This window comes from Bufo gargarizans, chromosome 4, assembly GCF_014858855.1.
Source record: "Bufo gargarizans isolate SCDJY-AF-19 chromosome 4, ASM1485885v1, whole genome shotgun sequence".
NCBI lineage: Eukaryota > Metazoa > Chordata > Amphibia > Anura > Bufonidae > Bufo > Bufo gargarizans.
This window is the reverse complement of record NC_058083.1, coordinates 127,650,092-127,673,027: the sequence shown is the minus strand read 5'-3', so window position 1 is coordinate 127,673,027 and position 22,936 is coordinate 127,650,092.

The window sequence follows — 22,936 nt, the reverse complement described above, 5'->3', positions numbered from 1 at the left end:
GTTCATTTTTTTCTTTCAGCCCAGAGGCTGAACGGAAAAAAAAATCTCATTACCTGTATGCTCAATATAAGGAGAATAGCAGAAACTCCTAATGCTGGCCATACATGTAATGATTGCGGAGACCCTCAAATGCCAGGGCAGTACAAACACCCCACAACTGACCCCATTTTGGAAAGAAGACACCCCAAGGTATTTGCTGAGGGGCATATTGAGTCCATGAAAGATTGAAATTTTTGTCCTAAGTTAGCGGAAAGTGAGACTTTGTGAGAAAAAACAAAAAAAAATCAATTTCCGCTAACTTATGCGAAAAAAAAAAAATTCTATGAACTTGCCAGGCCCCTCATTGGATACCTTGGGGTGTCTTCTTTCCAAAGTGGGGTCTCATGTGGGGTATTTATACTGCCTTGGCTTTTTAGGGGCCCTAAAGCGTGAGAAGAAGTCTGGGATCCAAATGTCTAAAAATGCCCTCCTAAAAGGAATTTGGGCCCCTTTGCGCATCTAGGCTGCAAAAAAGTGTGACACATCTGGTATCGCCGTACTCAGAAGAAGTTGGGGAATGTGTTTTGGGGTGTCATTTTACATATACCCATGCTGGGTGAGAAAAATATCTTGGTCAAATGCCAACTTTGTATAAAAAAAATGGGAAAAGTTGTCGTTTGCCAAGATATTTCTCTCACCCAGCATGGGTATATGTAAAATGACACCCCAAAACACATTCCCCAACTTCTCCTGAGTACGGCGATACCAGATGTGTCACACTTTTTTGATGCCAAGGTGGGCAAAGGGGCGCATATTCCAAAGTGCACCTTTCGTATTTCACCGGTCATTTTTTACAGATTTTGATTGCAAAGTACTTCTCACACATATGGGCCCCTAAATTGCCAGGGCAGTATAACTACGCCACAAGTGACCCCATTTTGGAAAGAAGACACCCCAAGGTATTCCGTGAGGGGCATGGCGAGTTCCTAGAATTTTTTATTTTTTGTCGCAAGTTAGTGGAATATGAGACTTTGTAAGGAAAAAAGAGAAAAAAAAAAAAATCATCATTTTCCGCTAACTTGTGACAAAAAATAAAAAATTCTAGGAACTCGCCGTGCCCTTCACGGAATACCTTGGGGTGTCTTCTTTCCAAAATGGGGTCACTTGTGGGGTAGTTATACTGCCCTGGCAATTTAGGGGCCCAAATGTGTGAGAAGTACCTTGCAATCAAAATGTGTAAAAAATGCCCTGCAAAATCCGAAAGGTGCACTTTGGAATATGTGCCCCTTTGCCCACCTTGGCAGCAAAAAAGTGTGACACATCTGGTATCGCCGTACTCAGGAGAAGTTGGGGAATGTGTTTTGGGGTGTCATTTTACATATACCCATGCTGGGTGAGAAAAATATCTTGGTCAAATGCCAACTTTGTATAAAAAAATGGGAAAAGTTGTCGTTTGCCAAGATATTTCTCTCACCCAGCATGGGTATATGTAAAATGACACCCCAAAACACATTCCCCAACTTCTCCTGAGTACGGCGATACCAGATGTGTCACACTTTTTTGATGCCAAGGTGGGCAAAGGGGCGCATATTCCAAAGTGCACCTTTCGTATTTCACCGGTCATTTTTTACAGATTTTGATTGCAAAGTACTTCTCACACATATGGGCCCCTAAATTGCCAGGGCAGTATAACTACCCCACAAGTGACCCCATTTTGGAAAGAAGACACCCCAAGGTATTCCGTGAGAGGCATGGCGAGTTCCTAGAATTTTTTATTTTTTGTCGCAAGTTAGTGGAATATGAGACTTTGTAAGGAAAAAAGAGAAAAAAAAAAAATCATCATTTTCCGCTAACTTGTGACAAAAAATAAAAAATTCTAGGAACTCGCCGTGCCCTTCACGGAATACCTTGGGGTGTCTTCTTTCCAAAATGGGGTCACTTGTGGCGTAGTTATACTGCCCTGGCAATTTAGGGGCCCAAATGTGTGAGAAGTACCTTGCAATCAAAATGTGTAAAAAATGCCCTGCAAAATCCGAAAGGTGCACTTTGGAATATGTGCCCCTTTGCCCACCTTGGCAGCAAAAAAGTGTGACACATCTGGTATCGCCGTACTCAGGAGAAGTTGGGGAATGTGTTTTGGGGTGTCATTTTACATATACCCATGCTGGGTGAGAAAAATATCTTGGTCAAATGCCAACTTTGCATAACAAAATGGGAAAAGTTGTCTTTTGCCAAGATATTTCTCTCACCCAGCATGGGTATATGTAAAATGACACCCCAAAACACATTCCCCAACTTCTCCTGAGTACGGCGATACCACATGTGTGACACTTTTTTGCTGCCAAGGTGGGCAAAGGGGCGCATATTCCAAAGTGCACCTTTCGGATTTCACCGGTCATTTCTTACACATTTTGATTGCAAAGTTCTTCTCACACATTTGGGCCCCTAAATTGCCAGGGCAGTATAACTACGCTACAATTGACCCCATTTTGGAAAGAAGACACCCCAAGGTATTCTGTGAGGGGCATGGCGAGTTCCTAGAATTTTTTATTTTTTGTCGCAAGTTAGTGGAATATGAGACTTTGTAAGAAAAAATAAAAAAATAAAAATCATCATCATTTTCCGCTAACTTGTGACAAAAAATAAAAAGTTCTATGAACTCACTATGCCCATCAGCGAATACCTTAGGGTGTCTACTTTCCGAAATGGGGTCATTTGTGGGGTAGTTATACTGTTTGGGCATTGTAGAACCTCAGGAAACATGACAGGTGCTCAGAAAATCAGAGCCGTTTCAAAAAGCGGAAATTCACATTTTTGTACCATAGTTTGTAAATGCTATAACTTTTACCCAAACCATTTTTTTTTTGCCCAAACATTTTTTTTTTTATCAAAGACATGTAGAACTATAAATTTAGCGAAAAATTTATATATGGATGTCGTTTTTTTTGCAAAATTTCACAGCTGAAAGTGAAAAATGTCATTTTTTTGCAAAAAAATCGTTATATTTTGATTAATAACAAAAAAAGTAAAAATGTCAGCAGCAATAAAATACCACCAAATGAAAGCTCCATTAGTGAGAAGAAAAGGAGGTAAAATTCATTTGGGTGGTAAGTTGCATGACCGAGCGATAAACGGTGAAAGGAGTGTAGTGCCGAAGTGTAAAAAGTGGCCTGGTCATGAAGGGGGTTTCACCTAGCGGGGCTGAAGTGGTTAAAGGGAATGTGCCATCATAAAATTATCTATTGTTTAAATCATGTTTTATGTTAAAAATGTTTTAAAGAACTTTTGGTAATGGTATTTTTAATTTTTCATGTCAATATCAATATTTAAATAAAACCAATGAACCCTGCAGTTTTCACACTGTCTACTAAGACTTACAATAGATACCACTTCACAGTCTGTACAGATCACTTTACTGCAGTTATCCGGTTAACATTAAGGCCTCATTATATTACCTCTGTGTACAGACAACACAGGATCCACCATTACAATAGGTGCTATCACAGCTTACCAGCTTCATTCTGACCTTTGCATAGGTCACAGAACATGCCTAAAAAATGCTCCCATAGAAGTCAACGAGGACCCCTTCATCCATTTTGTCAATGGCCCTGGGGCTGCCGCAAAGCAATTTTCCTAATGCTTTCTAAATGCTGTTAATAACAGCTCAGGCAAGATGGCCGCCTCCATAATCATGCTCAGAAAATAGAATAAAAAAAGTCTGCAAGCAGAAAATTAAAACAAATGAGAAAAAAAGATATGTGCTACAATCTGGTTTTTCCTGGCAGATAACATTTTTGTTGACACATTTCCTTTAAGTAAAAATAGTTATATTATTCTCTTTCAAAACATAATAGTTATTTTAATATCTTTATGGTTTAAACACCAAACTACAACTTAACAGCTCTATAAAGTCAACGTATAGTGTTAATGCCATATTAATAATCATTTCATCAGTTGCAATATTGTAGTCCTATACATGAATAATTTTCTTCCCTACTGAAAAATGCAACTTGTCTTCCGAAATCACCATTACTTCCCAGTCGACTTTCTCAAATAAAACATGTTTAAATGGAACCTGTCAACTTGGTCTAAAATGAAAAGGTTGACCTTCAAGAGCCAAGTTTATGCCCTAGAGGCACATATTATTCAATATACCCAAATCAATATTTGATGGCCATAGTTATTGAATGATTTATCACCTTTAAAAAAGATATTGTTTTTCCTTTCCTTTCACAACTAATAACACTGAGCAGTGTTGAATGGATCGGCTTGTACCATTCATCAGTGGGAAAAACTAAAACTTCTTTCAGTGTGACAACAATATATGGCAGAGAGGTTTATATTTTAGTTGCCTATTTTGAAGCCTGAGCCTAGTAGCACGATGTTATATAAAATACACAATCTCCTTACAATCCTAGCAATAAATACCAGTCAATAAATATTATATTTCATATGCCATATACAATATAATAAAATAAGATTCATGGCGTGATTAAAGAGAGAGTTGACGGAGGATGCAACTTGACCTCTCTTGAACAGCCAAACCTCCATTATATTATTGTCAGACTTTATATATACTAAGCTAAGCTTACAGATTCACTTTCAATTAGTTGAAAACATGCTGGTTCTTAATTTTTAACAAGTTCTGTAACAGCATACACCAAAAGATTAAAATTGAGCAATCAACTGTATTACAATGCATATATTTTTGCATTTGTTAGGGTTGTATTATCTTTAAAGGGACTCTGCCACCATCTTCAGTCATGCCAAGCTGTTAATACCTCACACACAGATCACAAATGGTACCTTATTTCTCCACTTCTGTGGCTGCAATATTCCAAAAATAAAGTAAAAATGAGTTTTGCAAGTGCCCAGGGGCAGTTTTTGCCTCTACAAATGCCCAGGTCCCCCAAGGTTACTCAGCGCGTGCACATAAGGTTGAACGATGCTGCCCACAGTGGATATCATATGATGCATGCACGGGCCAGCGCTGGTGTTCGCAGGCATACTCTGAAGATAGGCATGTCTCATGGATACTAGGCAGGCTAACTGCTGTAGAGGGGAGGATTTTTCGCCGAGTAACGCCAGGGGGTCTGGACACTTGGAGAGCATCATTTGCATTTTTAAAATTTTTATGATATAATCATATAATAATAATCATTTAATTTCATTATTAGGTTTTGAGGTCTAAAATAATGTGATTTATGGTGTCCTTTGCTAGAGCAGCAATTCTGAGTAAAAGACAGAGTAAATCCTGACAGGGCTACATAAAGAGACAGTGAGAGTCCTGTTCACACTGCCCACATAGGGTGATTGACAGCCTTTTCAGTGCACACTCTGATGCAGGGAGCTGTTTTTGTGTATGGGTGGTGTAGTCTGGACTCTCATTGTCTCCCTTAGGAGTCCTGTAAAGACCTCTGCTTCTTACTTAGAAATAATGCTCCAAATCATATAAATCTAGAGAGTTTGCTTCTCTTCCTCATATTCTGCTCTCAGATAGGGCACCATACATAACCCGACAGGTCGCTTTAAACAGAAAAGGTGCAGTTATACTAGGGCCGGAGGCTGCACTCCCTCACTTGCAGCACCACTTGTGTCTGGTGTAACAAGGACAGCCTCCGCAAACAATAGAGATGGCCGTCTGGTGGTCACACCATTATGTCCAGCATAGTGACGTCAGGGTCACGTGACCGGTAACATGGCCTATTTTGAATAGGCTATTGCCAGCCATAGTTGCCTGTGATTGGTTTATCGCTAGATATCCACACTAGCCTTACTATATTTCTCTGAACTTTTGGATTTTGGACCTTTTCTTAGGATTTTGATGCTGAGCCTTTGCCTGATGATTTGAACCCTGAAGTGACATCCTGGTATCAACTCCTGACTTGGCATTGTTTCTGGTTATTGTTCTCTGATTTTGTTCTCCCTGTCTCTCCTGGTATTGACTGGTATGATTTGGTTACTGGTTTCTATCTCCTGATTCTGTGCATTTTTGTTTCTCCTGGTCTCATTCCCTGTTTCAACTTTGGTTTTATTTGGTTTTGGCTGATCTGTCACGAATTTACTATTTATTAATTATTTATTGACACCATTATACTTTCCCATAGAGGCCCTAGCACTTAATTAAGGAGGGACTGTCTACCAGTTGTGGACCATCAACTAGGACAGATCTTGCAAGTAGGTAGTGACAGTGGCTGGGTTAGCTCAGCATCTCACTAGTCCCAACCGTAACAGGTGTTTTCAGCATTATAGAACAGCCTCAATATAGCTCAAATATCCTGATAAAGATGAAAGATGGTGGGGATTTGACAATCTCTTTCTTCTATCAGTTATGGTTAAACATAAAAAAGGCTTGTCTTACAATGAAAACCCCTGTCCATCAACATCACAGTATCAAGTCATGAGCAGCGAAGTAAGAGTGGTTTATGTTGCAGCAGACCAGATAGTCCATATATAAGAAGACTGGCCATTCATTTTAATGGCCAGCATTTAATGCTTTACTGACAAAATATATGGTAACAAATAGATTTTTCCTGAAATGGAGATAAAAAACTAAAAAATACAAACTCACTTCATCCATTTTCTCACAGAGATGCCGTCACAGCCACCTTGATTGAAGAAAACGCACCAAACCTTGCGCATGCTGATGTGTGATATCACCATGTCATCACGCTGGCCGGGCACAGTGATGTCATCACCGGTGACGTCACCACTTCTGGCCAGAGTGATGATGAAGTCACGTCAGCGTAAGAAATTTGACACGTTTTCTTTAATCAGGTGTCACGGCCTTTGCTGTGTGCGCCGTGACACTTGTGCCATGCTTGCAGTTGCCAGTGGCAACGTGTTGCTGTTATGGCATGTGGTGGCAGTGTCTCGGCTTTGGCTGTGTGCGCCGTGACATGGTTGCCACGCATGCTGTTGCCGGTGGCAACATGTTGCGTTTATGGCATGTGGTGACAGTGTCCCGGCTTTGGCTGTTGCCACGCATGCTGTTGCCTGTGGCAATATGGTGGCTGGTTTGTGCACTTTGCCTTTAAGTTATAGCCTTCCCCTGTCTGGTGCTGAAAGGGTTAACCCCCTGACTGGGTGTGGTCGCTTTGGGCTATTTAGCTTCTGCTGGATGCCTGTAGCTCAGTGTTCCTCCAGGCTTGGTGTGTGCTGGTTGTTAACTGCTCCTGGCTTTACCATATGTCCAGTGAGGTCTACCCAGTTTCTGTTTGTATCCTCCATGTCTTCCTTCGCCTCGTGGTGTGTTGTTTATAGTGTGGGTTTGAGTTGGAGGTTTGTTGTATGTCTTGTTTGTTGTTGCTTGTCTGGGATGTTGTTGGTGTTTGTCCCTACATGTGTGCAAGACATTTCCCTTTGTGTGTGTTACCCCTGCGAGGGGGCTGGCTTCTCGGAGGGGTGAACTATAAGCCTGTATGCAGCGCTGCTTGGGGCTGTCATGCACTGTGTGAGCATGGGGGGCTCTGGCAGAGTTGGTATGCTGGATACCTGTGTGGTTGTTTGTACTGTGACCTGCTGTGTGTTCGGGCTCCTGTACTTATTTGCGGGTTCCAGTTGTGGAGGCTTCAGCAGGTAAGTGAGTTGTCTTGTTGTTCTTACCTGCCGATCCTCTAGCTGTGTATGGGCTTCCCTTTTCCCTGCTGCTAGGCCATTTGAGACTCCTGTTCATCCATGTCTGGGAAGAACAGGTCGTCTCTCCCCTGCTCCTATGTGAGGGATTATAAGGGCAACTCAGGGCCATAGGTATCCTGGTATGAGCCGTCCTACCATCCAGGTCCGCTTATACGGTGAGGAGTTAGGGTGAGGATTAGGGATGCAATAGGAGGTGACCTGTTCCCTGATTCCGGCGTCCTGGCCTAGCTGCTTCCCCTTTAGCCCTTTACATTGTATGGTGGGTGGTTTTCCCCATTCCCCACTGGGACATCAGGATGGCCGTGTCGGCCTCTCAGTGAGCAAATGGAAGAGGTGAGTATGTATTTTAGTTTTTTAACCCATGTTTAACTCCTGAAACGCCTCAATGTGACTGTAAGATGCCGCAATCAGCTTTGAACGTGGCATCTCAAGTGTTTAATGATGGGGGGCGGCGCAATCACCGTTCCCTGTCATTGAGCCTGATACATACAATGGAATGTGATTCATGGCAAAGTAATTCGTAACAAATTGAATTTCTTTGTGAACTTTGAGGTAGCTGAATATAATTTTTGATAACGTCGCTCATCTGTAATACTGGTAATATTCTATCTGGGCTGAACTATTTTAAAGGTGTTCTCTGGGATTTTCATATTGATAATTACCCTTAGGGGTCATCAATATGAAATCAGCAGGGGTTGGACTCCCAGCACCGGCACGACCAGCTGTTTGAGGAAGCTTCAACATTCTCACCTCTGGTGATCACTGGAGCCTCCTCGCAGCTTACTCGTCCCAGCTTCAGAACAACTTCAATCTTTTTTAGGCAGAGTAAGTTGCTGAATGATTTTTAGTAAGGAAACCAGCATTTCATTCAATGATGAAAGAGGTACATATGTACACCATGGTGCGCACTCCAGAACTTCTCTTAAAGGGTCAATGATCTTTTAATGAATTGATTATGGTAGCTGGACTATATATGTCTGACAATTTTATCTTAGTGTTTACCAAAGTATTATTGAAATTTTGTAGCTTGCAAGGGGCTTTTTCCCAAAATACAGGTGGTGTGATGATGACATCATGGTGCCACCTGCATGGTTCTGCAGGAGCCAGATCTGGCATGCATTGCTAGATGATAGTGGGGAAATAGGGATGTGTGAGTTTGTTCATTTATTTTATTTTTTTAACCTTGGGATGGTGTGTGACTCTATTATATTTAGAAAGCCCAGTGTATGGCACCATTATAGCACAGTGTGGGGTACGAAATAAGGAGACACAGTGTGTGGGGCTATTATATTCCGTTGCCACAGTGTATGGCACTATTATGTTCAGGGGGCACAGTGCATGTAGCACTATTATATTCAGTGGGCTCAGTGTATAGCATTATTACATTCAGGTGGCACAGTGTATTCCCCTATTATATTCAGTGCAGTCTTTGTCTTAGGATAGAGGATATGGATGTGGTGCCAAAGTAAGGAGCCAAATACATCTGCAGCAAATGCAATGACAAATCACGGCTAGGAGAAATAAAGGAGGCTAAATGGAAAAAAAAGAAAAAAGAACATCTACAATGAAAGAACACGTCCCCAGTGAGTCACTGGAATTATAGAGGAGCTGTCAGCTATCTTATTGTCTGTAACAGTAATACCAATATTGCCCATGAAAAAAAAAAATATCTATTCTACAGGATATTTACTTAGAGATCTGTGCTGTAATGTTCTTCCATTATTCCCCTGGAAATATACAAATAAGACTTGGCCTATACCAGGACTGCTAACTGATTTTAATTATCTATCTACAGCTGCAGTACATTCACATACATTGGGTTGCATTCGATCATGTGGATGCAGCTATCACAGGAAGAAAAGCATAGGAATGGCACAATAGGAGAAGACTCTCCAGAATTGTTTTTTCATCTGTAATGCAAGTATTTACTAAAATGGACATATCAGAAGCACTGACACGCAGAATATAGCTAGTTTAGGGTCAGAGAGGTTCTTTCACAGTGAAGAGAAGCCAATAGCTAGTTAGATTTATCATTATTTCACAGAGAGATCCGTTTTAGAGACTGGAGTCAGTGTGCCACATTATGTAACGTATTCAGGCTGCCTCAGGGAAATTGGTTTTGTCAGCCATTTGTCAGACTGCATGTGCTAGTCTGCTGTATTTAAAGCTATATTACTCAATCTCATATATATAAAAAAGAGTTTGTCTGTCTAGTCGTTCTATACACTACGTGCAGAATTATTAGGCAAATGAGTATTTTGACCACATCATCCTCTTTATGCATGTTGTCTTACTCCAAGCTGTATAGGCTCGAAAGCCTACTACCAATTAAGCATATTAGGTGATGTGCATCTCTGTAATGAGAGGGTGTGGTCTAATGACATCAACACCCTATATCAGGTGTGCATAATTATTAGGCAACTTCCTTTCCTTTGGCAAAATGGGTCAAAAGAAGGACTTGACAGGCTCAGAAAAGGCAAAAATAGTGAGATATCTTGCAGAGGGATGCAGCACTCTTAAAATTGCAAAGCTTCTGAAGCGTGATCATCGAACAATCAAGCGTTTCATTCAAAATAGTCAACAGGGTCGCAAGAAGCGTGTGGAAAAACCAAGGCGCAAAATAACTGCCCATGAACTGAGAAAAGTCAAGCGTGCAGCTGCCAAGATGCCACTTGCCACCAGTTTGGTCATATTTCAGAGCTGCAACATCACTGGAGTGCCCAAAAGCACAAGGTGTGCAATACTCAGAGACATGGCCAAAGTAAGAAAGGCTGAAAGACGACCACCACTGAACAAGACACACAAGCTGAAACGTCAAGACTGGGCCAAGAAATATCTCAAGACTGATTTTTCTAAGGTTTTATGGACTGATGAAATGAGAGTGAGTCTTGATGGGCCAGATGGCTGGATTGGTAAAGGGCAGAGAGCTCCAGTCCGACTCAGACGCCAGCAAGGTGGAGGTGGAGTACTGGTTTGGGCTGGTATCATCAAAGATGAGCTTGTGGGGCCTTTTTGGGTTGAGGATGGAGTCAAGCTCAACTCCCAGTCCTACTGCCAGTTTCTGGAAGACACCTTCTTCAAGCAGTGGTACAGGAAGAAGTCTGCAAGGTAAGAAAAACATGATTTTCATGCAGGACAATGCTCCATCACACGCATCCAAGTACTCCACAACGTGGCTGGCAAGAAAGGGTATAAAAGAAGAAAATCTAATGACATGGCCTCCTTGTTCACCTGATCTGAACCCCATTGAGAACCTGTGGTCCATCATCAAATGTGAGATTTACAAGGAGGGAAAACAGTACACCTCTCTGAACAGTGTCTGGGAGGCTGTGGTTGCTGCTGCACGCAATGTTGATGGTGAACAGATCAAAACACTGACAGAATCCATGGATGGCAGGCTTTTGAGTGTCCTTGCAAAGAAAGGTGGCTATATTGGTCACTGATTTGTTTTTGTTTTGTTTTTAAATGTCAGAAATGTATATTTGTGAATGTTGAGATGTTATATTGGTTTCACTGGTAAAAATAAATAATTGAAATGGGTATATATTTGTTTTTTGTTAAGTTGCCTAATAATTATGTACAGTATCAGTCACCTGCACACACAGATATCCCCCTAAAATAGCTAAAACTAAAAACAAACTAAAAACTACTTCCAAAAATATTCAGCTTTGATATTAATGAGTTTTTTGGGTTCATTGAGAACATGGTTGTTGTTCAATAATAAAATTAATCCTCAAAAATACAACTTGCCTAATAATTCTGCACTCCCTGTATGTGCCAACAAACGACTGGACCGATCTTCACCAAATTTGTCACACAGGTACATCAGGTGTCCGGGAAGGTTTTAGACCGGTCTCAGCTCTTTAGGACATACCGTTGCTGAGATATTCCCAAAAAATGACCCACATTAGCCAATACAAGCCTGCAAGTCTTTCTCTTCAAATCCCAACTGCCATAAACACAGTTTTACTCTAGGTTTCCATAACAACCCTGACATTTTTCTTTACTGCTTAAAGGGGTGGGCACTGTGGAGGTCATTGTTAATAAAGGGGCAGGCGCTATGAAGGTCCCTGTTAAAGGGGCGGTCACTGTGAAAGTCACTGTTAAAGGGGCGGTCACTGTTAAATTGGCAGTCACTGTGAAAGTAACTGTTAAAGGGGCGGTCACTGTGAAAGTCACTGTTAAAGGGGCGGTCACTGTTAAAGGGGCAGTCACTGTGAAAGTAACTGTTAAAGGAGAGGTCACTGTGAAAGTCACTGTTGAAGGGGCGGTTACTTTGAAAGTCACTGTTGAAGGGGCGGTTACTGTGAAAGTCACTGTTAAAGGGGCGATTACTGTGAAAGTCACTGCTAAAGGGGCGGTCACTGTGAAAGTCACAGTTAAAGGGGCAGTCACTTTTAAAGGGGCGGTCACTGTGAAAGTCACTGTTAAAGGGGCGGTTACTGTGAAAGTCACTGTAAAGGGGCAGCGACTGTGGAAGTCACTGTTAAAAGGGTGGTCACTGTTAAAGGGGCGGTCTCTGTGAAAGTAACTGTTAAAAGGCTGGTTACTGTGAAAGTCACTGTTGAAGGGGCAGTCACTGTGAAGGTCACTGTTAAAGGGGAGGTCACTGTGAAAGTCACTGTTAAAGGGGTGGGCACTGTGAAAATTACTGTTAAAGGGGCGGCACTGTGAAGGTCACTGTTGAAGGGGCGGCCACTGTTAAAGGGGCGGTCACTATGGAGGTCACTGTTAAATAAGCAGGCACTGTAAAAGGGGCGGGCACTGTGAAGGTCATTGTTATAGGGACAAGGCCACCGTGGAGGTCAATGTTAAAGGGTCGGCCACTGTGGAGGTCAATGTTAAAGGGGCGGGTACTGTAGAGATCACTGTTATGGGCAAACTGTCGATATCTTTTTACGACACACGGAAACATAAAATGAAATAGATGAAATATACTCATGCAAAGTCGGGTCCTTCTGCTAGTATATTATAAATGTGAATCAGGCCATTTTCCATCACATAATCCACAATCTGACTGTCCATCATATTATCTGCCTGTCCATCATGTTCCATACTGTACTGCTGATGCCTCAACTGCCGCTACTGCGACCCTTTATGCTTCCTCTACACAGCTACACATCTCCTGTCTTCTCCATTATGTTCCATACTGTGCTGCTACCCCTACTACCCATACATCTCCTGCCTTCTCCATCATGCTTTATACAGTGTTACTGCGGCTGCTGCCCTTACGCAACCGCACATCTCCTCCCTTCTGCATTATGTTCCATACTGTGCTCCTGCTACTGATACCCTTACAGAACCGCACATCTCCTGCCTTCTACATTATGTTCCAAACAGTCTGCTGGTGCCACTTCCCTCACACAACTGCATATCTGCCTTTTCCACCATGTTTTATATAGTGCTGCTGCCGCTGCTATCCTTTCACGACCATACATCTCCTGCCTTATACAGTTGAATAGCTGCTGCTGGGAACCCTACTTTGCACTGAATAACAAACCTGAAACTGCTCCCAAAATTTTTTTGTTGACAGCTTTTGTAAAAAGCCATGCCTTCTTCACTTTCCATTACAAAATAGATTTTCTTTAAAATAACACCTAACCTGTGGATACTCCATTTTTTGCCTGCTTGTTAAAAACAAGCCACTGCTTTTTCCAATACCACTGTGCATGTATAAACACTAGCAGGCATCTTCTCTCCCAAAAATATTTTTATTTTAAAAAGAAAAACAAATACCACAGTGCAGAGTGTTTTTAGACTCATCAGCACATACAAGAGATTTCAAGGTATCATCACTCTTCCAGTGTCTGGCCCTGAAATCTTATGCATTCACCAACAAGAGCCCATATATCAGTTTGTTTAGCTTCCCTGGATCAGCTGAAAAAAAAAAATAAGTTGAGTAATTCTGCCAACAGCCCATTATTGGGGAGCATGTTGGGGGTCTGGGCCCCTGGAACAGTACCAAATCTCATGACATGACACTGTGACAGGTCATACATTTTCATAAATATGAAGTACCAGATTGGAGAACATTTCTATCACTCATCTAACCGAATGAGATGTGGAAGCCCCATTGGAGACAAAGACAGACGTGGATGACAATGTCTGTACAGCGCTGCTGAGTGTGTTGGTGCTACAACAGGAGATGAAGATTTGGATAAAATATTTGCTGCACATTGAAAATCTATGTCTGAAGCAAGTTTTTCAGTGCTGTCGTTTCTTGATTTCTGGTCTCTAGCTATCATTTTTTAATATAATCATTGCTGTTCTCCCTGCTTGTCAGCCCTCATACCGTAGCTGGAATACCATGTACACCACTTGCATTATTCATAATTGCTGTGTCTGCAATGCATATGCAGATGTGATATGCATATATATATATATATATATACAGATAAACCCATTACTTTCACGTCCAAAGCAAATAATTAAATGACTGCTGATTTTGACAGAAACAAGGTAACTTTCTCTCCATCACCATATCAAAAATGAACGTCTGTTTCTGTCGACTTGGGCAATATTTACTAGTGTAAATAACGGATCCAGAGGCATAGATAGACATAGGAGGGCAGTATATAACACTGGTAATTCTGTGTCAACCCCCTCAGTCTAGTGAAGCAGTTTATGTTCCATTAGGTTTCTGCAGTGCAACTTTAAGATTATACATCCACATTACTTCATGTTTGACTAAAGGATTTTGTTTCAGCTGAGCTAAAAATACCATGACTATCCAGTGATACAGATCTTTAAGAACGTTAAGTGTGGATGCTCAGTGGGGTGTTGTCTTCAAAAGCAAGTGGAAAATCCTAGAAGAAACGTGTTACTACAACAACTGTGAATAGTTAGGAATCAGTGGTTAAAAAGGCATAGTATGGGCCTAGGGTGCCCTGCAGAGGCTTCTATGTGCTGTAGACTCTGACTTGCCCAGTAATAACATGCACATTGGTATACTTCTGGGAACCAGAAGAATATTTTGCGAACCTTTGACATCTTTTTAAGAGCTAGGATGTTTACTGTTTAAAACGCAGTTAGCATATCACTGGAGCGATAAGTACTCTATAGCCATATGTACACCTTGCTGTCTCTTTATCCGTAAATGGCTTAACCCTTTGAAAAGATGATGCAATGATAAGAACATTTCCAATGAAGTATTAGGCCCCTTTCACACGAGCGAGTTTTCCGCGCGGGTGCAATGCGTGACGTGAACGCATAGCACCCGCACTGAATCCTGACCCATTCCTTTCAATGGGGCTGTGTACATGAGCGTTGTTTTTCACGCATCAGTTCTGCGTTACGTGAAAATCGCAGCATGTTCTATATTCTGCGTTTTTCACGCAGCCCTGGCTCCATAGAAGTGAATGGGGCTGCGTGAAAAACGCATTGCATCCGCAAGCAAGTGCGGGTGCGATGCTTTTTTCACTGATGGTTGCTAAGAGATGTTGTTTGTAAACCTTCAGTTTTTTATCACGCGTGTGAAAAACGCATCAAAACGCATTGCACCCGCGTGGAAAAAACTGAACAACTGAACGCAATCGCAGACAAAACTGACTGAACTTGCTTGCAAAGTAGTGCGAGTTTCACTGAACGCATCCTGAACGCATCCGGACCTAATCCGTCACGCTCGTGTGAAAGGGGCCTCAGTGCAATATAGATGCAATAAAAATTATTGTTCCGTTTTTACATGTTCCACTGCGGTGGTGTCCCTTCATTCAGTGGTGGACCAACATTGTCAGTAGCATCCCTGTTCCTATGCTCTCCCCCCTCAGTTTGCATTCATCTCATAGTGAAGCAGGTAAAGCGGCTTAGATACCTTTCATTCATTCATCGCTACTTCTAAATTCATAGAAGTATAGCTATATGCAGTATGTCTCCCTAGACAGCGGAAAAGGAAATTATGTATTTCTGGGACCATATGCGAGGGACCTTTTCACAACATAATACATTTGTAGTTTAAACAAATATATATATATATATATATATATATATATTAGGGGTTTCACTCTGGTAGATAGGGTAAGCGAGCGCAGTACAGAGGCAAAGTACAAGTTCTTAACTCGAAACATCAGTGTTTATTCACACTTGGAGCAATTGCACAAAACAGCACGCAACTTTGCAGTCTTGGTAATAATTCACACACAATGGATAGCTCATATAAGACAAATCACCTTGCTGGCAGTTCTGCCTCCAGTAGTCCACAGCAGGCTTTAGGGGGCCTGTTTCCCCAGCGTGCGGCTCTCAGCTCTCCAGCACAGCACAAAGCCTAAGATCCCAAAATGCATCCGCATTCTCCCGACAATCAGCCTGCTCTGTGTTCTACCGAGAACTTAAAGTTCTGCAAAGACAAAAACCATCTGGTGACCCAGGCATTCCTGTCTTTCGCCTGGTTCATCTACTTGATAGGGGAGTGGTCAGTCACCTGGTGGAACTTTCTCCCCAACAAATAGTAGCGGAAAGACTTGAGTGCAAACTTGATAGCCAGGCACTCTCTCTCCACTATACTGTACCTGGTTTCGGCTGGGGTGAGCTTGCGGCTTGGGAAGACAACGGGATGCTCCTCCCCGTTGACTTCCTGAGACAGTAGAGCACCGAGGCCTACTTCGGAGGCATCCGTTTGCACCACAAACTCCCTCTTGAAGTCGGGCGTCAACAAATCCAGTGACCCACAGAGGGCCAACTTCAAAGCATAAAAAGCCTCTTCCACCTGATTATCCCAGCGAATCATCGTTGATTTTCGTCCCTTCAAGAGCCCTGTCAAGGACGCGGATAGAGTAGCAAAGTGGGGAGCAAACCTCATGTAATAGCCCACCATTCCCAGGAATGACTTTATTTGCCTAGTGGTGACAGGTCGGGTCCAATTCCGTATCGCCTCTATTTTGTTCACTTGGGGTTTGATGACTCTGCTCCCAATGACATACCCCAGGTATAGAGTTGAGCGGGCACCTGGATGTTCGGGTATGATGGGTTCGGCCCAACTTCACAAAAAAGTTTGAACTTGACCCTGAACCCAAACCTCATTGAAATAAATGGGGACCCTAACTTTGCAGCACTAAAATGGCTCTAAAAAAGTCATGGACTGCAAATGGCATCAAAATGTGGTTAAGAGTATGGCAAGTGCTCTGCAAACTAATGTGGATAGGGAAATGACTTAACCCCTTAAGGACACATGACGTACCGGTACGTCATGTGTTGTTCCGATCACTGCCGCCCGGCCGGCTGTGATCGGAACAAGGTGCCTGCTCAAATCATTGAGCAGGCACCTCGGCAAAATGTGCGGGGGGGTCCCGTGACCCCCCCATGTCCGCAATCACAACAAACCGCAGGTCAATTCAGACCTGCGGTTTGTTGCGATTTCTGCAGTTTCTGATCCCTGCGGTCCCTGACTGCGGCGATCAGAAACTTTAGTATTTCTAAAATATATATTTATCAGCCCCCCTGCACCTCTGAATGATTTTAGCCTGGTGGGAGGTGCAGGGGGGGTTGCGGGCAGTGCGGGAGGCGGGCGGTGCGGCAGGCGGTATCACGATCCCCCTCCCGCCTCCCATTGAATAATCATTGGTGGTTAGTGGGTATACCAGGGTGCCAGCACATTGCTGACACCCTGGTATAAACGGCTGACATCTGTGATGTGATGTCAGCTGTTTAACCCTTTCCATACCGCGGTCCGTACGGACCGCTGTATGGAAAAGGTTAACAGCTCAGGAAGCCCCCCGATGGAGAGGGAGAGAGCCCCCAGACAGCCCCCCAACAGCCCCGTCCTTACCCTTCCCCGTCTGCTCAGTTGTGGCTACAACTGAGCAGACGGGGAAGGTTCCCATGGCAACAGGACGCCTTCTCAGGCATCCTGCTGTCCATGGTGCTGAACAGATCTGTGCTAAAGGCATAGATCTGTTTAGACAAAGTGTAAGTAAAATGCAGTACAGTACCCTATATAGGGTACTGTACTGTATTATACAGACATCAGACCCACTGGATCTTTAAGAACCAAGTGGGTCTGGGTAAAAAAAAATTGAAAAAAAAGTGAAAATGAAAAACATAAAATTCCCTTCACATGATTGGTATTGCCGCGTCTGTAACGACCTGATCTATAAAACGGTCATGTTACTTTACCCGAACGGTGAACGCCATAAAAATAAACTATGATGAAATTTAAATTTTGCCCACCTTACTTCCCAAAAAATGTAATAAAAGTGATAAAAAAAGTCGCATGTACGCCAAAATTGTAGCAATCAAACAGTCATCTCATCCCGCAAAAATCATACCCTACTCAAGATAATTGCCCAAAAACTGAAAAAACTATGGCTCTTAGACTATGGAAACACTAAAACATGTTTTTTTTTTTTTTCAAAAATGAAATCATTGTGTAAAACTTACATAAACTTACATAAATTAAAAAAAAGTATACATATTAGGTATTGCCGTGTCCGTATCGACCGGCTCTATAAAAATATCACATGACCTAACCCCTCAGGTGACCACCGTAAAAAAATAAAAAATAATAATAATAAAAACGTCACAAAAAGTGTAATAGCAAGCGATCAAAAAGTCATATGGGCCCCAAAATAGTGCCAATCAAACTGTCATCTCATCCCACAAAAAATGAGACCCTACTTAAGATAATCACCCAAATACAGAAAAAACTATGGCTCTTAGACTGTGGAGACACTAAAACTTTTTTTGTTTTAAAAATGAAATCATTGTGTAAAACTTACATAAATAAAACAAATTGTATACATATTAGGTATCGCCGTGTCTGTGACAACCTGCTCTATAAAATTACCACATGATCTAACCTGTCAGATGAATGTTGTAAATAACAACAAAAAAAGGTGCCAAAAAAGCTATTTCTTGTTACCTTGCCGCACAAAAAGTGTAATATAGAGCAACCAAAAATCATATGTACCCTAAAATAGTACCAACAAAACTGCCACCCTATCCCGTAGTTTCTAAAATGGGGTCACTTTTCTGGAGTTTCCACTCTAGGGGTGCATCAGGGGGGCTTCAAATGGGACATGGTTTCAAAAATACCAGTCTAGCAAAACCTGCCTTCCAAAAACCGTATGGCATTCCTTTCCTTCTGCGCCCTGCCGTGTGCCCGTACAGCAGTTTACAACCACATATGGGGTGTTTCTGTAAACTACAGAATCAGGGCCATAAATAATGAGTTTTGTTTGGCTGTTAACCCTTGCTTTGTAACTGGGAAAAAAAATATTAAAATGGAGAATCTGCCAAAAAAGTTAAATTTTGAAATTGTATCTCTATATTCCATTAAATCTTGTGCAACACCTAAAGGGTTAACGACGTTTGTAAAATCAGTTTTGAATTCATTGAGGGGTGTAGTTTCTTAGATGGGGTCACTTTTAGGGAGTTTCTACTCTAGGGGTGCATCAGGGGGCTTCAAATGGGACATGGTGTCAAAAAACCAGTCCAGCAAAATCTGCCTTCCAAAAACCAAACGGCGCACCTTTCCCTCTACGCCCCGCTGTTTGGCCGTACAGTAATTTACGGCCACATATGGGGTGTTTCTGTAAACGGCAGAGTCAGGGCAATAAAGATACAGTCTTGTTTGGCTGTTAACCCTTGCTTTGTTAGTGGAAAAAATTGGTTAAAATGGAAAATTTGGCAAAAAAATGAAATTCTCAAATTTTATCCCCATTTGCCAATAACTCTTGTGCAACACCTAAAGGGTTAACAAAGTTTGCAAAATCAGTTTTGAATACCTTGAGGGGTGTAGTTTATAGAATTGGGTCATTTTTGGGTGGTTTCTATTATGTAAGCCTCGCAAAGTGACTTCAGAGCTGTAGTGGTCCCTAAAAATTGGGTTTTTGTAAATTTCTGAAAAATTTCAAGATTTGCTTCTAAACTTCTAAGCCTTGTAACATCCCCAAAAAATAAAATATAATTCCAAAAATAATTCAAACATGAAGTAGACATATGGGGAATGTAAAGTCATCACAATTTTGGGGGGTATTACTATGTATTACAGAAGTAGAGAAATTGAAACTTTGAAATTTGCAAATTTTTCTAAATTTTTGGTAAATTAGGTATTTTTTTATGCAAAAAAATAATAATTTTTGACTTCATTTTACCAGTGTCATGAAGTACAATATGTGACGATAAATCTCAGAATGGCCTGGATAAGTCAAAGCGTTTAAAGTTATCACCACTTAAAGTGACACTGGTCAAATTTGCAAAAAATGGCCTGGTCCTTAAGGTGAAATAAGTCTGTGTCCTTAAGGGGTTAAATAACATAAAATACATACAAATAAAAATAATAATCTTGATCTAGGAGGACGAGGTCCATATGGATTAGGAGGTTGAGGAGGCGGTGGATGTGGCGGTGTAGGTGGAAGCGGCAGTGGAGGAGGATGAGGTGGTAGCCAACACTGGTTTTTGGTTTAAATTATAATTTTTTTGTTTAAATTAGGGTACACCCCAAAACATTAGGAAATATAACCCGTGATAACCCCCTCCAGGCCAGCACCTCCAAGGTGTAAAGGGAAAGTTCAGGCCATGTGCCCAATTTGGAGACCCAGAAGTTGAAGGGGCAGACACATCAGTCAGTACGTGTAGGCGTCTGCACACATACTGCTCCACCATGTCGCACATCCCTGTGATGTCCACGATCCAATTGGATATCTGCTCTATCAACTTTCGATGTTCTTTTCTGCGCCTACCATGTTGATCACGGTTAGCGGCGAATCAGGGTTTCACCCCGGAGAGGGAACGTGAGAAAGGGAGACCACATCCAAGGGAGGTCAATGTGTGAAATTAAATGTGATCGAGCGGAAATGTGGGACAAATTATTGAAGCCAAAGCTTTCAAGTAAAGGAGGGGGCACGCGGCAATTACCCACTCCCGACTCAGGGAGGTAGTGACGATAAATAACAATAAATTACTCTTAAGATGCCCTGTTATTAGAATGAATAAAATAAAATTATAGGGAATGTCACTGGGGTATTTTGGATTTGGAAACGGGAGAGGCCCTGCTGCCGCTAGATAACTTCTGCCTGTTCACACGATCCAATTGGATATCTGCTCTATCAACTTTCTATGTTCTTTTCTGCACCTACCATGTTGATCACTGTTAATGGCGAATCAGCGTTCCACGCCGGAGAGGGATATTGAGAAAGAGATACCACATCCAAGGGAGATCAATGGCTCCAATGTGATCGAGCGGAAATGTGGGACAAGTTGTTAAAGTTGAAGCATCGAATGAAAGGAGGGGGTGCGCGTCAATTAAAGACAAATTTCTAAAATTTAATTCCATGTCACCTATGCAGAGCAGGGGTTTATTCACGGCAAAAATGGTAAAATGTCACCAAACAATGTAACAGATTAATTAGTGAAATGTATTTCCTTGTCTACTAGGTAGAGCAGGGGTATATCACAGCCAAAAAGTGGTGAATTTCACCTAACGATGTGACAGACAAATTAGTGAAATGTATTAACCTGTCTACTAGGTAGAGCAGGGGTATATCACAGCCAAACATTGGTGAATTTCACCCGACAATGTAACAGACAAATTTGAGAAATTTATTAACCTGTCCACTAGGTGGAGCAGGGGTATATCAAAGCGAAAGATTGGTGAATGTCACCCAACTATGTAGCAGAATAATTAGTGAAATGTATTAACCTGTCCACTAGGTAGAGCAGGGGTATATCACAGCCAAAAATGGGTGAATGTCACCCAACAATGTAACAGAAACATTTGTGACATTTAGAACCTGTCCACTAGGTAGAGCAGGGGTATATCACAGCCTAAAATTGGCGAATGTCACCCAACTATGTAACACAAAAATTTGTGACATTTAATAACCTATCCACTAGGTAGAGCAGGAGTATATCAAAGCCCAAAATTGGTGAATTTCACCCAAAAATATAACAGACAAATTAGTATAATTTGTTTACCTGTCTACTAGGTAGAGCAGGGGTATATCACAGCCAAAAAATGGTGAATTTCAACCGAAAATGTAACAGACAAATTATTATAATTTGTTTACCTGTCTACTAGGTAGAGCAGGGGTATATCACAGCCAAAAAATGGTGAATTCAAACCGACAATGTGACAGACAAATTAGTGAAATGACATAAAATACATACAAATAAATAAAAAAATCTTGATGTATGAGGTGGAGGTCCATATGGAGTAGGAGGTTGAGGAGGCGGTGGACGTAGCGGTGTAGGTGGAAGCGGCGGTGGAGGAGGACGAGGTAGCACACACTGGTTTTTGGTTTTAATATTTTTATTTTTATTTTATTAGGGTACACCCCACAAGAGTGGGAAATATAAAAAAATACAACAATGAGCAATTGTGCTGTAGTATAACAATGGCTAGGTAAGGCCGGTATACATGTCTATTCTGCACAAGGTACGGACAAGTCCTGTGGGATCCATGCCTGGTTAATTTTAATGAACGTGAGCTTGTCCACATTGGTTTTGGACAGGTGGCTGCACTTGTCTTTGATAACACCCCCTGACATGCTAAACACACATTCAGACAATACACTGGCTGCAGGGCAGGCCAGCACCTCCAAGGCGTAAAGGGCAAGTTCAGGCCATGTGCCCAATTTGGAGACCCAGAAGTTGAAGGGGGCAGACCCATTATTCAGCATGTGTAGGCGTGTGCACACATACTGCTCCACCACGTTGCTGAAATTCTGCCTCCTGCTAAGACGTTTCTTATCAGCCGGTGGTGCTGGTTGTTGTGGCGTGCTGACAAAGCTTTTCCACATTTTGCCCATGCTAACCCTGCCTTCTGAGGTGCTGGTGGTTCCCCAGCTGCGTTGGCGACCTCTTCCTCCTCCTATGCCTTTGCCTTGTGCTTCCACTGTGCCCCCGCTGTCAGGTGGGAATGCCACCAGCAGCGCATCTACCAGCGCGCACTTGTTCTCGAGCATCTTACGATCGCACCCCAGTGATGGAATTAAGGCTGGTACTTTGTCCTTGTAATGGGGATCCAGCAGCGTGGCCACCCAGTAATCAGCACAAGTTAGAATGTGGGCAACTCGGCGGTCGTTGCGGAGACACTGCAGCATATAATCGCTCATGTGTGCTAGGCTGCCCAGAGGCAACGTCAAACTGTCCTCTGTGGGAGGTGTATCGTCTGTGTCCTCTGTATCCCCCCAGCCACGCACCAGTGATGGCCATGAGCTGGTCTGAGTGCCCCCCTGCTGTGAACACGTTTCCTCCTCCATCTCCTCCTCCTCATCCTGCACCTCCTCCTCCTCAAGAACTGTGCCCTGGCTGGAGAACTGTGTACCTGGCGTTTGTGGGTGCAGGAAACCACCCTTGGAGCCACTTGTGAATGACTGGCCTGAAA